Source organism: Macaca thibetana, chromosome 5, assembly GCF_024542745.1.
Source record: "Macaca thibetana thibetana isolate TM-01 chromosome 5, ASM2454274v1, whole genome shotgun sequence".
NCBI lineage: Eukaryota > Metazoa > Chordata > Mammalia > Primates > Cercopithecidae > Macaca > Macaca thibetana.
In genome coordinates, this window is record NC_065582.1 from 74,290,051 (window position 1) to 74,303,836 (window position 13,786).

The 13,786-nt window shown below is 35.7% G+C and overlaps 1 long non-coding RNA gene across 1 annotated transcript in view; it reads left to right on the forward strand.

Moving 5' to 3' along the window:
- LOC126954284 (uncharacterized) overlaps positions 1 to 13,786 on the forward strand; it is a 101,859-nt gene that overhangs the window by 28,381 nt on the left and 59,692 nt on the right. Inside the window, exon 2 of the long non-coding RNA XR_007725569.1 lies at positions 7,619 to 7,803. This is a non-coding gene — a long non-coding RNA (uncharacterized LOC126954284). The remainder of the gene's footprint in view (positions 1 to 7,618; positions 7,804 to 13,786) is intronic.

The window sequence follows — 13,786 nt, forward strand, 5'->3', positions numbered from 1 at the left end:
TGCAGAAAAACTCCACAGGCTTCTTGGGCTGCAGGCTCAACACTAAGTTAGGAAGCTCAGGCTAACAAGCTGTCTACCCCAAAGTTGGTTCCTAAATGTTATTCTAGGATACAAATAGAATTTATAGGCATAGCTTTTAAATCACTTTAGAATTTACACAGACTTTCAGAGATTATTGAATCAAGACTTTCAGAAATGAAAATGATGGAAGCAGACAAGCAGGAAAAATATATTCCTTTAAACAATGACTCTGACTTGGAAGAGTTTGACAAAAGTAAAATTTCACTGACACAGCAAACTCAAGAAGGGTAAGTTTTATGAAATATGAATATAATAATTTTATTCAAAATGTACTTACCAATTTACAGCTGTGTGTATATAAGTATACACAGTGTAAGTAAACACATAGAAATTCTATCTATAGACATGTAAATGTATTATATTAGACTTTTAGGACAGTATTTAATATAGCTGGTTCTTAGAACTACATATATCTATTTACTTAGAATTACTTAGACGGTCATATACTTAGCTCTTAGAATTACTTACAGAATCATATACATTGGAATATGAAACAATGGACTAGTTTTATCATATCCAGTGATTTCATTAATTTTAAAGAAATGATTTAAATGTACAGAAACTTACCAGATTACCTATCTCTAAACAGAAAGGCATCAGTGTTACAAATACATGTTTATTATTGACATATCAACTCAGACTCTATCTATGGCTGTTCTATATTTGTACTTTTAGAGCCAGGTATAACAGAAAACATAAAAAGCCATGTGGTTGCCCAATATTGATTAGCTGTAAATAAAGTCATTTTGCAATGTTTGTTGCCACGTGTCTTCTATTTATTTTTCTAAATCACAGGCATATAGATGGATTAAAATTGAACCACTTTTTGATACAAATATAGATTCGACATTTCTGAGAGCATGGGTTTAGAGCTTGTTTCAGACTAATTGGCCAAAGTTGATAAGACAATTTGCAACCTACTTTATGTATTTCCATTTTGTATTTTTTTTTAATTTTTTGTCTGCCATTCTCTTTGAAACATCACATATTCTTTAGAAGCAAACTGATTACAATCCTTTGGGGAAATAGCTCTAAGTAGCAAACAATAACAAGAGACAGTTTCAGAGTCTTCAACTTAACTCTAAAAGATCAATCCTACATGGGAAAAAGACATTTAGATTTAAAAAACTGCGGAAAACAATGAAAACAAGACACTGATTAGTAGAATACATAACATTTTCCTAAATTATTTGCTTTGCTTTTAGTGATTTCAGGTAATGTGGAGGCTGCAAATGCTTTGTATGTGTATGTTCATGGAAAATAGTGATATGTGCTTTTGCTAAATTGCCTATCTCTACCATATGATGATGTTATTAACTTTCAATGTCTATTTGCATTATCTCCATTATCAAAAGGGATTAGAGAAAAGTAAAATCATAATCCTAAGGGTTTTTCAAGATGCTCTTGGATAATCAATTCTACATGAATCTTGTATATCAAGCACCATATTTTATTTGGAAATGTTAACACGTTTTATGTACCCTAAGTAAAGATTAGTTTTTAATACAGATTTCAAATGCTTTGTCTTCATGACATGTAAACATTAAAACAAGAATATTAAATGTTAGGACAGTCAGTTATTTATAAAAATGGTAAGTAATCTAGGTGGCAGATTGAAAAAAAATAGTCTGTATGATGTGAAAAGTAAAAACAGGATTTTTGTTTTTATCCTAGGAGACATATTGAAAGGTTCAAAGAAGAACTTTGATGTTTTGTGTCCCAATTGAGGAAGTATTTTTTTCACATGATATAAAGTGACACTTTCTTATAAAACAGATTAAAATTGAGCCCACTAAATTCAGTGTCTCTAACTCACACAGAATTCTAACAATTGAAAATGTCATTTAATAATCCCAGTTCTCCTGGTGACATAGCCCAAATCTCTTCTTACTGGGCATAGAAAATTGAGAAAGAATTTACAGGTGAAAGATTGTTTTTAAGCCTATAAAGTTCGACACTATATATTTGTCTTATGATTACATTAAGGAGAAAAAAATGTGAAGAGCAGAGAAAAATTGAAATAATATATTCTATCTCCTAAAAAATGTTATCTTTTAAAAGTCTAAAAATCTTCTGAAAAAAAAATATGCTCATAATAGTGGCATTTTAAGCCCTGTTTGCTTATAATTAACACATTTGCTTTAAAACATGTTCGCTGAAAATTGAATCAAGAGACAAAAAATCATTTATGTGAAAATAATTTTAAACATAAAGACTTTAGGATAAAGATTTTGCTGCTACCAATTGACCAGCTTATTCAGTTGTGCCTAGTAGCCTGGTATATATTACCAAAATCATAAAGAAAATCTGTACGGGGCTTCGTCTGGTTTTCTCTAATTTCAGTTTATCTATTTTTGTTTTGTTTTGTTGGATATGGTTTCTGCTCATGCATTCATTTGCTACATGCATTGTCTACCAGAAAGGTTGTTGGGAACACTCAGAGTTAAATCTTCTCAAATTTCAGAACAGATGAGCACAAACTAGGTACCTTTTGAACTTGAAATTCCCCTTTCTTCTCCATGCTTTCTTCTTGTTTCCCTTTCCTCAAAAAAGACTGCAAATAATTCCCTCAGCAGTTACAAGCAAAACTGTACTCCAAGTGCTGAAAGACAGAGAGGGTGAAGAAGGCAGATGGACAGAAAGAGAGAGAGAGAGAGAGAGAGAGAGAAGGAGGTTGTGGAATGGGGAAAGGATGGAGGCTACAATGATCATTATTCCATGTAGGCTGTTCCCTAGCTTTCTACGTATTGGTATCTCAGATTATTCAAAACATAGGCTCTAAATTTAGAAATTATACTGACCTGAATTCAAGTAGGAAAGAGCTTGTTCAAAATCTGTTTCAAAAATTCTACATTTTTTTAAATCTTGCATTATTGAATAGTCCACACACAGTCTTGCTAAAATGAATAGCCATCATTAGTTGAGTGTGATGTAGAAAACACTATTGAATATATGAACATTATACAGTAGATTTCTTTAATTTATAGATGAGAAAATTGAGGATCAGAAAGTGGTGTTTACTTTGTTTCTAAGTCTTGAAAGTAGGAAATTAACTTTCAGTCTTTCTGACACTTCACTATATGTAGATATTGGAACCTTTGTGCCTTTTACTGCGTGCAGTGGGTAGATTAGGACTTTAAGTGCTTTTACTCATTTTGATAAGGTTTGGGGCAGACATTCAACACCTGACTTGACCTCCTCCCAGTTGTGACCCTGGGTAGGTCACTCTAGCTGGACTTCATTAGCTCTCTAAATGTCTCCCTAATTGTAGTGATGCCACTTGTGTTAATTTGTCTGATGCCCAAGATCCTATAGATTCCAAGCCGCCCGAGAGCTCGGTCTGCTGTATTCACTGCTGTAACTTCCACAGATTGCTATAGTGCTGGGAATTTAGATAGGGTTTAGGAAATGCTTGTTGAAATAATTGATTATAAATTATTGTAACTTACTCTAATATTCATGTAGTTGGGCAAAGGACAAAATTATGTGCAGTAGGTAATCCTTTAAGAGAAGCTGCTTTAACTGCAGATATACTGCCTCATGGTTGGTTATTTGCCTCTCAGGTTGAAGACACTGAGATGCAGTGAATTCAATTTAGTGTCAATTTTGTGGCTATCTCATATACTAACACTTGACTCAAATTCCATTGCTAAACAAGGTCCTTTCTATCCATAAATAGAAAGTACAGAACTGGGGTTCTTCTCTACTTCTAGGTAGAAAAGCATAACTTCACTCAGAAAAACTGATTTTACTAAATTTGCAGGATTAAACTTAATACATTATTTAAAATAGGAGGGTGTAGAAATGGCTCCTTTCATCTTTTCTGCCTGGTAGTATATGAAATTTATTCTCTTTGAGATGCAAAGAAAGACAATCAAATCACTTATGTGTGCCAAATACACCCTCCATTTGCATCCGTTATCCCCCTTGGCTAACTATCTCAGGTCATTTGATTGTTCTGACACAATAACTTGCCATCTGAGAAATATAATTGTTATAGCAGAAAAAACGGTTGAATCTTATAGTGTGCTTGGTCTAACCAAAAACATAGCAAATTTATAATTAAAGTGAATTAAACAATTTTGCTAGAATGAATAAAGGCAATTGATATTCACAGACATATACATTAGACAAACATAAGAAGCAAATGGAGCATGTCATTATTTCAAATTGGAAATTAGAAAAATAATAGATTACTCATAAAGCTATCCAGGAACACAGAAAAATTGGTCATGGTGGAAATTTTAACTGTGAAAAGTGATGCAATTAAGTATAATTGGACACTCACTCTGAACAGCAAGATGATACTCAGGGCAATCAAGAACAGATTCAGAATTGGAAAGAAAAAATTGAAGAAAGCAACATCAACAGTCGTATTTTTAAAAAACGTAGTCAGGCAGTGCACATTATGACTTTCAAGTAAAATTACTTTAAGAGTTTCATTTGGACCACAAATGAAATCTTTTGTTCCCCAAATCTCTATTGTACTTCAGGAATTTCAAAAGTCATTTGTGCTCTTTAGAACAAAGGGCTATTAAACTCAGGCTTGAAATGCTCACAGTAGTATTCTGAAATACATCTATTTTTCATTTATTCATCAGTTCAACTATTTCTAATACATTTCTACTATGCATCAGGTAATGGATAAGATAGAAGTTCTTTGCCCTCAAGATATGATTGCTCAAAGTAACATGTTCTGAGAGGTTTATGAAGAGTGCTAGATAATCCCATAAAGAGAGCCTCTAATTCCCTGGAATTATTAGGGAATCCAATTTGATGTAAATCTTGTCAAATGAATAGAAATTTGCCTGTAGAGAAGGAGTAAAAGGTAATTCATGTCTGAAAGATCAACTTGCGGAGAAAAATGGGGAAAAAAACTTTTACCTCTTTGGTACAACCAATCCCCTTAGCTTAGCACCCTAATCTCCACCATCTTAGGACCCCTCATCCTGCTCACGCTCATCCTGACTTTCGGGCCATGCATACTCAACCGCTTACTCACCCTTATTAAAAATAGATTAAACATAGTACATGCTATGGTTCTGACCCAACAATACCAGACCCTCAGGACTGAAGAAGAGGCTCAAGATTGAGCCTCTGACACAAAAAGAGGAGGGAATGAAACTAGGCCTCATAAAACTTAGAAACTAGGCCTCATATAGAAAAAATTAACACCAGGTGGCTCTGGATAGGGTCCCACCCTGCCTCGATAAGGACCCACCCTGATAGGGTCCCACCCTGCCAATTCCGGGAAACAACCTCATGGGGTTCCACCCTGCCAATTCCGGGGGTCCCACCCTGCCTCGAAGTTCCCGGAATCAACAACTCCAGGAAAAAAACCTCATAAGGTCCTGCTCTAACCAATTAGCGTAAGACACCTTGCTCAGGCCATAGCTAGACCCAATCATTTTGCGCCTTAAGCTTTGTTTGAATTTCGCGCCATAAGCTGTGTTTGAACTTGTGTTTGCCTATATAAACAGCCTGTAACAAGCAGTCGGGGTCCCAGGGCCAACTTAGAGCTTGGGACCCTAGCGCGCTAGTAATAAATAACTCTCTGCTGTGAATCTCGTGTCGGTGATCCTTCGCGGCGACCCCTGCCCAGGAGGGAATCGACAGTTCGGTTCCAACAAAAGATCAACTTGCGGAGAAAAATGGGGAAAAAAACTTTTACCTCTTTGTGCTAAATAATACAACCAGGAACGTTCCACCCAATGAATAAATAATCTCAGGACAACTACTACTCATTTAAATGCATACGTGGAAGCTTTGATGTTTTTATGTTATGTGTTCTTAGAAAGGAAGGAGGAAATTTTATCACATTTTCCCTCAGAAATCTAGGCTATGTACATATTCTGTCTACATTAATTAAAGTTTTAATATGCTACATAAATCCATTACTCTCTACATGATACGAAAAAGCTGAAGATGAAAATATATTTATTTTCTGAAATTTTTACAAGAGGTTATGTACATTTTTTTCAGAGCCAGTATAAAATTTGAGAGTAAAGTACATTTGTTAACAACTAAGATTCTGGAGTCAGTCCGCCTAGATTTCAATCTGGGCTCTGCCATTTATTAACTTTGGGAACTTCAGCAAATCTCTTTAATCTTTCTGAGATTCAAGGTCCCCATCTATAGAACTGGAATAATAATGTTACTACATTTAAAGGTTGCTGTGAATAATAAATGTGATCATGCTTATCAGTGATTTGCACAGTTCCTGGCACTGAGTATGCATTCAGTGGTTTAGTTACGATTGCAATTTTTGTAATCAAAACCCACGGCACAGACATGCACGTATGCACACTCAGAGGGATAAGAAAAGAATCTTACTTTATTTTGAAAAGAAGTAACCAGAATTAGCTAAAACACAGCCAGGTCTTATCTTCTCGTACCAACCTTTTACCTTCACCATTATCGTTTTTTATCACATCTTATAAATATTGGTTGAAACAAATCAAAATAACCTAGGACAGAATGCTTCCCCAATCTTGACAGTGCATCATCCCTAGTCATCACCAAGACCTCTTCTTATGTGAAAAGCTAAGCAAAATAATAAGGTGGTCCCCCACAATGCAATGTCTCTTTTTAAAACGTACTTCCTTCTTTTTATTCTCTCACATTACATCCAATGCCACTACCTGCTCTTTTTAATATTTTACTTTCTTTCTTTTCTATTGTATATATTCTCATCACTTATTCTTCCTTACTGGGGACACTTGAATCCTTAGCTACAACTGCAGCTCTCACTCCTGCAAAAGTCAATTTGCAAGCTCCTTTGATTCTTCCTTTTGAAAACTATTTCTTCCTTCTATTTTCACTGCTGCTAATCTATCCAAACCCCAATTTTTCATGTGTGGCCAGTTACAATAGGCCTCCTGCCTTCCAGACTGTAATCCCACCAATCCACCCAACAGTTCACGGCCAGAACATTCCCATGTTCAATAGTCTCTAATGATACCATTAGCTATAGGATAAAGGTAAAATTGCTTAGTATAGTGTTCATAATAGAAAAATCAATTTTAAAAGAATCCACTAAGATTTTTTTCTAAGTAGGCAACCGTTTAAAAATGTACGCAAGAAGGAAGGAGGAAAGGGAGGGAGGGAAGATAAAAGGGGCTCTTAGACTTCATAAATCATGTTCATACTTCCATTTAATGTAATAATGGTCAGATGGGTAGCCCTGCATTTCTCCCTATGTGCAAAAGTAGGGGAGCTGTACATCATCATTGACTGTTGACCACTGCAAGATCTAATTTCAGGCACATTTAAAATACTGGCCTTCTTTAAAAATATCATTATTCCCCAAATGTATAAAAACAAACTTACTACACTGTCTCAAGGATATGTTATTATTTCAAATCATTGTTCTGCTTTCGATAAATCCAATGTATTACAGTGTGCAATTTTTTGTGTTACATCTGAAATACTTTTTGTAGTTTTATTGGTTCCTGAAGAAAAATATAACTCTTCTCTCACTAACTATAAGAACATATTATACCTTAATTAAAACAACTTATTGTTCATATTTTGGCAGGAAACTCCTCTCAAGAAATCCTAAAACTAAGAAGTTTTCATCCTGTGATCAATTCCAAAGACTCTGTGATGCTTTCTTTGTGCTGTTGATATTAATTTCCCAGAGATTTTTAAGTTTCTTTGTCCTAAAAACTCATCAAGATTTGAGCATGCTTAAACAAAAGGGAGCACCCACACACATGAAAGGTAAGAGAATGATGAGTTTACCGTTTGTTTGTTTTTTAATTATGATTTCAATCTTAAGTTAAACAAGCCCCAAGTAAAATCTAGGCTCAGGTAATTCAATTGATTCAGTTTTAATTTTTACAGGTTATATGTTTTTCTAGTTCGCGTTTCTTTTCTCCAACAGTGAAAGAAAAACACTTACAGTTCTCAACAGCTGCTTAGAAGCCATTGCCATGCTTGTCCCCTCATTCAAATTCTATCTGAATAAATTTATCCTAAATCTGTTTCAATCACACAGCTTTATGCCACACCTATGTATCTATGCATTCCATAAGTAACATATCTTTTTTCAATGTTTTTATGTTCACCCCTAAATATTCTGTGAATCATTAAAACCACCCATTCCCAGATACCAGGACAAAGTTTAGGGATGCCTTTATTTTCTTTAAAGTGGAAATATTTACACATGCCAGGAGTAAAATTAAAAATGAAGGTTAGTGCCTTTATGTGAGTATTTCAGCAAAATTCCCTTAATAAGGAAAATTTATTTTTCTTACCTTATTGTAAAACTATCACTGGTCATATGCTTCTGCCAGTGGTCATCAGTCTCCCTTGCCTTCGATATGATTAATATATTTTTTCTGAAAAAAATTTTAATATTTCTTGAAACTGAGTTTGCTCTTTAAAATAAGAAATATTTAATGACAACCTTGAGAGATTGTTGTGATTGCAAAAATAAAATAATAAATACTTGTGATCAATTATGAGATATCTCTGCAATTTCAGTTTTAGATGGTTTGGTAAAAACAATAGCAAACTTGATGCTTGTTAATTGATGTAGTCCAGCAAGAAAGTCACATTTTGTTTGCTTAGATTTCTAATGTCATTATAAACATTTAAAAAACAAAAAAACTTCAGAACAGAAAAATTGACTTAAAAATGAATACTTAGATAATAAGCAATCATGACTATAAAGATTTACCTAACCATCAATTTGCAAGTTTTCCTCTTGCACTTAATTTGATTTGCATGTTAAAGATCAAACCTCTGATAACCTTAGTATCCAAAGAACCCATAGCAGCTGGCTATTAACTCTTTCTCTCTGGTTATGACTAACTAATTTCCCTGCCACCACCCTGAAATTCCTCTCTCACAGCCTGATATCTTAAAACGTCCTTGCTCAAAGCTCTTCAGTGAACTCCAGTTGCCTTCACAATGAAAACTAAACATAGTTGCAAAACATTTTGTGATGTAGCCCTGTTTACTGAAAGCTGATGTCAATGTTAGCTTTTCAAGGTTTTGGATGACTCCCTCACTAAAAAAAAAAAAAAAAAGAAAAAAGAAAACCAATTCAAAGGATCTATTTCTTAAATAACATTTTTAAACATTTTTATATCCAAAGAACAATGGTGGTAGTGATTAAGCTATCAAAAACAATAGTAGCGATTGTTAAGTACTTACAACTTATCAGGTTTGCCTAAAATCCTTTGCAAGACTTGATCTCCCACAATATCCTGTACCTAATTTTTAAAATCCTGCTATTATCATTTTAAAGATAAAGAACCTAAGCCTTGGAGAGGTGCAATGCCTTGCCCAAGGTCAGGCAGCTAGTAAAAACTAAAAAGCTGAGATTTGAATTCGGAGAGTCAGACTCCAGGATCTGTGTGATTAACCACTCTCTTATAGATTACATTCCAATTAAGTATTATGCTATTCCTACCTGCACTACAAGTACTTATTAATAATTATAAGTTATTATTATTATAAGAAAGCAACTTCTTTCATCTTCTTATATCACATAAGAAATAACACTCAACAATACCATCTTTGGGGCTAGACTTTAACCTGTACTTTTGATCAAGGTAGGTACTTTGGAATTAATGTAAATTTGCAACAAACATTACTAAATTTTGAACTGCTACTAGTTCCAGGAAGACATGAAGTTTGCAATATTCACTTTCTTCAACTACTTCTGGTTATTCCTCCAGTTATACGGCCTTTTTCTTATAATGCAAGCTGTTATAAAAATAAATTACATTGTGAAGCCTGAAATACTGGCTGGTTGAAAGGAGAATATCCAGCAGAGCTCTTTTTATATATGTTTGAGAGTTTAATCATGTGCTGCTGGGTAGATGTTTGGCCTGTGAAGGTTACACAGTGGTCTCTTAGAGTACACTATGAAAGTACATCAGAGGGAGAGAGATCTGACAAGCTGATGAAGATTCCAAGCTGGGCAATTCTTTCAGTAACTCTCCATACCATGGACTTCTTCAATTACATGACCCTTTTCATATCTCTATGACTATTAATTGGGAACAAATAATGACACAGGAAAAATAGCTCCTTCAATTTTCTTCCTCCCTTGATCGTAGCTGAAGGAAATGCTAAGCTCCTAGCCCTTCGAGGGACCTAAAATTTAAGCAGCTTTCTGGATTTCACACACAAATGCCAAAGTGTTTGATTATATAATGTCGAGGAGGAACAAAATTGTATTGTTTTTTATTGCCTTAAGGCCATCTTTCTGTCTCAGATTTTTAGAATTTACCAAATATTCAATATCCAGAAAACTCTTTTGATCTCCTAGCTGAGCATGTGAATCATACACTTCTCCCTTCAAGAGGTCCCTCCTGGGATGCTGGGGAATGTTACGTGATCCTGGTGTACCAGTGAAACACTAGCTAATACCCTTAGAAAGCCATTGTGGGCTTTAAAGATCATTCTGAGATTTTAATAGTGTTCATTTGTGGTCTGAGTGTGACTAAGCAGAAATTCTAGTTGGTTCCTGTGAAGAAAGTCAGTTTTGTGGCATTTGTCAACACGGCAATATTACTGTTTTGATCCAGATGGCTCTCTAGATGAAACCGAGATGCCTGTAAATCATAGAATGGATGTAATATAAGACATGGTGAGCAAAAATGGCCCTGAGCAGCAAAGAATACTATGATTCTTTTTTTTCCCCAGTTCCCTGGATGATTAGTGTCACATCCTTCACAATTCTTCCCCCTTAATTCCATCAGCTAGGAAAACACCTCTATCACTGAGAAGGGAAAGGAAAATCACACTTAGTAGCACTAGGGTTCTGCTGAGGAGACGCGTGGTAACCATTACAACAGTTTCTGTCAGTGATCACTCATAGAACCTTTCAATCCAGTTTATAAGGTAAAATTACCAGACTTTATTTAGTAATGAAAAAAAGGCATTTGCAATAAGAATTTTCATCTTTAAAATTTCAGGACATTTTAATGAGAAAGAAATAGCTTATATACTAGAATAGCTCCTACCTGTCATATTTTTCCCTCATGTTGTATGTTTATGACTTATTTTTTATTAACCTCAGCATTGCCCTGGGAATCTGTTCTATTATTCTGTTCTTCCTGTGATAAAGAACTTAAGTTGACATAAACAAGGAACATATACCAAAAGGTACTGGCAGATTAGATTCAAACATCAGTCATTGTAAATTTGAGCACATGTTACTGTTAATATGAGAATAAGGAGATGCCTCTGGTTAGACATTGATATCTGATTATTTCTGTCCTCCTTAATTTATTTAAAGATTGTACTTTGGCTTGCAAATATGTTTCTTTTCTACTTTTATGCACATATGTTCTGTTTTTCCTAACACAAATAAAATAATTCCAAAGATAAATGAAACTCTTATGAAAATATTTCAAAGTCTGAACTGTTTTCAAGTAAAATATTAGCTCCCACTGTCTCTTTTGTATATAAGAATAGACAGTGCTGATGAAGAAACTGGCGGATCTTTTTGTTATTCGACCTATTCTTTGTTGATATACATTTTACCAACTGTATTAGTCAGGGTTCTCTAGAGGGACAGAACTAATGGAATAGATACATGTATAGCAGGGAGTTCATTAAGTATTAACTCACACAATCACAAGTCCCCACAATAGGCCATCTGCAGGCTGAGGAGCAAGGAGAGCCAATCCGAGTTCCAAAACGGAAGAACTTGGAGCATCCAGCACAGGAGAAAGATGTAGGCTAGGAGGCTAAGCTAGTCTCTCCTTTCACATTTTTCTGCCTGCTTGTATTCTAGCCACGCTGGCAGCTGATTATATTGCACTCACCCAGATTAAGGGTGGGTTTGCCTTACCCAGCTGTATGACTGAAATGTTAATCTTCTTTGTCAACACCCTCACAGACACACTCAGGATCAATACTTTGTATCCTTCAATCCAATCAAGTTGACATTCAGTATTAACCATCACAAGTCCACCCCTTGTCAACTTGCACCCATACACATCTCCTGAGAGCATATATAATCCTCAAATAATGACAACAATAAGGTCATAATTATGCCTAACATAGTACAACTATCCTTCATAAAACCAGAAATGCACCAATGTACCAATCCCCAACCCAAATACTGCTACATAAAGTTAACAATACTTAAATGCTGATGTGAAGTCAATAAATCTTATGTCACATGATAAAGGAGAAAAGAAATAAAATGAAGATATTTTCTTAGTACAGTGTATATATGCACAAACATGCTTTTAATAAAAGAAGAAAGAAATACTCATAACAATTACAGTCCTCATTTCTGCAGCTGGTCATGTGGCCATAGCTGGTATTGATGACTACCTTCTACTGCCCATTCTGTATTCCCTTTGCCTTCAGCAAGCACCTCAAAAGGTCGTGTTTTTTTCCGGTGGAGTGACCCAAACCTTCATTCCTGAAGGGTGTGGGTTATTTGTGGTCCTATCCGGATTGGGCTGTTATAGTTTCCCATTGACCTTAATCACAGGGCATGGTAATACTAAGTGATACCCTAATAGATCTCCTGTATTCCATGCATACTCTTCCTTACCTCCATTTTGTAGTAGTAGACTGATTTCATCTTGATAGTCCAGGTCAATCACCCCAACCAACACCGTAACTGCCTCCTTAGCCTGTTGACTTAAAAATAAGTGGAGCCCAATGTGTTCAGGTGGCAATCTTAACTTTCAGTTTAATGGAATTATTCTGTGTCTCCTGGTGGCAGCGTTCCTCCCTCTGGAACTAAGACCTCTAGGCCAGCAGAAGTTAATGTCACAGGAACAGGAAGCAAAAATTTTGGTAGTGGATCACTAGGGGTGATGGTGAGTGTTGCCACTTCCACTTCCACCCCTTGATTCCTGGACCCATGAATCCTGGCTATGGAAGAAACAGTACCATACATTGGATGCTGATTCACAGCATACATGGCCTTCTGAAGAACTTTACCCCAGCCCTTCGAAGTATTGTCACCTGGTTGGCATTGGAATGTGTTGCCTCCAAAATCCAATTAGGACCACTAGGCACTGTGCCTCTTTCTTGGTTGTAGAAGGAGCCAAATGGAGCAACTTATCCTTTGTCTTAGAAGAAATATCTCAACAGGCCCCACACCACTGTACCCGTAGAAATTTTACTGAGGTAGAAGGTTCCTGAATTTATTTCCCATCCTGTGGCACACAAATGTCTCACCAATAAGTCCAGTGTGTTTGCTACTTCTTGCTCACTGGATTCAATCACTACAATGTAATTAATGTAATGGAGCAGTGTGATATCTTGCAGAAGCGAAAAGTGATCAAGGACTCTCAGAATAAGATTGACAAAAAGCTGGAGAGTTGATATACACTGAGGTAGTACTGTGAAAATATATTGCTGGCCTTGCCAGCTGAAGGCAAATTGCTTCTGGTGGGTCTTATGGACAGAAATGGAGATAAAGGCATTTGCCAAGTCAATGGCTGCATACAAGGTACCAGGAGATGAATTAATTTGCTCAAGTAATGAAATCACATCTGGTACAACAGCTGCAATTGGAGTCACCACTTGATTAAGCTTACCGTAATCCACTATCATTCTCCAAGATCCATCTGTCTTCTGAACAGCCAAATGGGAGAGTTGAATGGTGGGAATCATCACCCCTGTGTCTTTCAAGTCCTTGATGGTGGCACTAATCTCCACAATCCCTCAGGGATGCAATATTGTCTTTGATTTACTGTTTTTCTAGGTAGAGGCA